This window comes from Salminus brasiliensis, chromosome 1, assembly GCF_030463535.1.
Source record: "Salminus brasiliensis chromosome 1, fSalBra1.hap2, whole genome shotgun sequence".
Taxonomy (NCBI): Eukaryota; Metazoa; Chordata; class Actinopteri; order Characiformes; family Bryconidae; genus Salminus; species Salminus brasiliensis.
In genome coordinates, this window is record NC_132878.1 from 3,947,709 (window position 1) to 3,950,875 (window position 3,167).

The following is a 3,167-nucleotide window of genomic DNA, read 5'->3' on the forward strand; positions in this document are numbered from 1 at the left end:
TGTGCTCGCTGATGTAGAGACATGGCACCACATCCAGTCCAAAAATGCAGCTTTTTTAAAATGACTTCAACACAGATGAGCACATTTTCTCCCTCAGTTTGTAGTAACTCGAAATTTCAACCTCCTAAGATGACCCAAAGCCAATCTGTGTGCTGTGGGGGTGGACAGCTTTCATGGAAGTAAGTGCACAAAGGTGATGCTTCGCTTTCTAGGAAAAGTTTAGGGGCTCCTCTCTGTAGTTAGACATGGTGGCTGGTCATTTTTAACGCTCAACTTCTTAACACTCCAAGGCTTACACACACTAAGGTGTATTACTCAGTAACATGGCTGGATTGCTGACCGGGCCAGTGGGGCCAGCGCCTAGGGGCCCAAAACACTTTGTGATGCGTATCAACATTTATGATGCAACATATTTTTATTTCCGAGGGCCCTCCATTTTAAGGATCCTCTGACTATTAGGGACTTTGATCGCAGGGCCTCTTGGGGGCCCTAGCCATGCTTTTGGGCCCTAGCCCAAAAGCATGGCTAGGGCCCAAAAGCATGGTTAGGTTATGCTTCTGAATTTGTATTGTTTCAAAATTATTATGTTCAACTCTTGTGCAACTCTTTGCTCTGGGGCCCAGACTATCCTTAAACCGTCCTTGCTCAGTAAGATAATCCTTTATTAGTCCCACAGTGGGAATTCTCAAAAAAATCAGGGGAGAGCGCGAACGCAGTCCCCCATTACCAGAAATTATGCGTTCGAGATTCCCACATTTGGGGAATTCACAGGGGTCAGCACAACCGGAGTGCAATGGCTGCACCACTTTCTTGATCATGGTATCTCCTCTGCCAGGTAAGTAAGTTCTGTACAAATTGGTGAGGCTATTCTCTGGCCCACCAGTGGGATTTAGGCTTTTTGGGGGTTAACTCACTCATGCCAAACAAGTACATTTAGTCAGATTAGGAAAAAGTGCCTTGTGTCAATTGGTCTAAAGCAGGGCTGTTCAATCCTGGTCCTGAAGATCTACCACCCTGCAGAGTTTAGCATCCAAGCATTTTTCACAGCAGTTGACGTGGTCACAGCGGTGTAGACGGTCCAGACCTTTACGCCATCCTCACTCAGAATCTATAGGGATAGAGACCTGGTCAATATGTACCTGCATCTACATGCAGTTATTGGTTTATACACACACACACACACACACACACACACACTTATATATGTGTGTGTGTGTGTGTGTGTGTGTGTGGTTTGTCTTAGTGGAACCAAGTGGACCAAATATTCTGAAAGATCCAGAAAGCTTCAAATCAATAATCAAGTCAATGACACACAGAGTTACAGCCTGCCACACACACCAGAGCGGACTGAACTGTGTTCAGTCAAATAGTGGATTTTTATGGCAACTGACTTTATTTTATTCTTGTATTTTTATGTATTTATTTATTTATTTATTTTTGGTGTGAAAATAAAAAAGGACTTTTGTTTATGAAGATGAGATAAACAGTGGGACACATAAGTACAGACAATAGCTGATACTGTTGCAAACAAAGTATGGATGCACAATGTATTGTAAATGAAATAAAAAATAAAGACCTAATTACACTAAAAATAATAACGACAATAATAAAAAAGAAGAAGCTGTCTCACAAGCTCTCTAATATGATCAATACTATCTGACCACATATCAATGATTTCACCAGATACTCCTTGGAGACTAGAGCATGACCTCTCTAGTATTGCAATCCACAAAGTATTGGAAATCTAAGAATGGTTAACTCAAAACTGAAGAATATATATATATATATATATAGCAGCTGTAAGAGTGGCAAGGAAAACGTGTGCTGTGGAAGTGAGAGAGAGACAAGCATGGAGAACACTTGGACCAAAGGACAGCTGACAGCTATAGTCCTAACCTTAACCTCAAAACCCAATCCTAACCCTCATCCTGATCCTAACCTTAACCCCTAACCAAAACCTATTACTAACCATCATCCTGGCCCTAATTCTAACCTTAATCTCAACTCAAAACACATTATCCTGACACTAACCCTAACCTTGACCTAATCCCAATTATCATCCTTGTCCTAGTCCTAACCTTAACCTCAGCCCAAAACCTAATCCTAACCCTCCTCCTGGCCCTAATCCTAACCTTAACCTCAAAACCTAATTCTAACCACCATCCTAGTCCTAGTTCTAACCTTAACCTCAAAACCTAATCCTAACCCTCCTCCTGGCCCTAATCTTAACCCTAACCTCAAAACCTAATCCTAATCCTCCTCCTGTCCCTAATCCTAACTTTAACCTCAAAACGTATTCCTACCCACGATCCAGGTCCTAATCCTAACCCTAACCTCAAAACCTAATCCCAACCCTCCTCCTGGCCCTAATCCTAACCTTAACCTCAAAACCTAGTTCTAATTATCATCTTGGTCCTAGCCTTAACCTCAGCCCAAAACCTAATCCTAACCCTCACCCTGACCCTAATCCTAACCCGAACCTCAAAACCTAATCCTAACCACCATCCTAGTCCTAGTTCTAACCTAAACCTCCACTCTACTGGTGTGAGCAGCAGGTCTACAGCAGCAGCTGGTTGAGGATGCTGAGATCTGCGAGATCAGTGATCTCTCAGGTGAAGATCTACAGATCTGAACCTCGACTCTTCAGATAAAGTGAAGAACAGCTGGATCTACTGAATGTTCAGGTGCTGCTCCATCACTGAGATGTTGTTGTCACTGAGAGTTCATCTAAAAAGCTGGGTTCTTAGGTTCTTCAGGTAATTCATATCAAGAAGGACGCCTCGATGAACATGAGGCTGAGTGTTGAAGCTAAGTCAGCACCGAGCTTCTTTATCATCTCTGAACCTTTGCAGGGAAATTTAGGCAGGAAATTGAAATTTATAAAGAAGACAAGGTGTCCCCGAGGGTTTGACAGGCAGAGTAAATGCCCTCTCTGTCTCCAGCAGGCAGAATTAAAGCCACTAACTAGCCATCTATCAGAGAATCATTACTTCACGTCCAGACCTAATTGCGTCCAGGCCGGCTGGCGGCTTTCTGAGAGCCATTTTCAGGGTTTGGTTCTGTGGGAGCTGGATCCGCTCATTAAACCCTGGTCAATTGTTTTTGTTGGTATCAGAGCAGGCAGGGCTTTAGTTCTCCTACGCTGTGTAGGCATGTGTGTGTGTGTG

At 43.3% G+C, this 3,167-nt stretch overlaps 1 pseudogene; it reads right to left on the bottom strand.

Annotated features, from left to right (window-relative positions):
* Positions 1 to 695: 695 nt before the first annotated feature.
* On the bottom strand, positions 696 to 843 carry LOC140538213 (U1 spliceosomal RNA; annotated as a pseudogene).
* Positions 844 to 3,167: the final 2,324 nt, after the last annotated feature.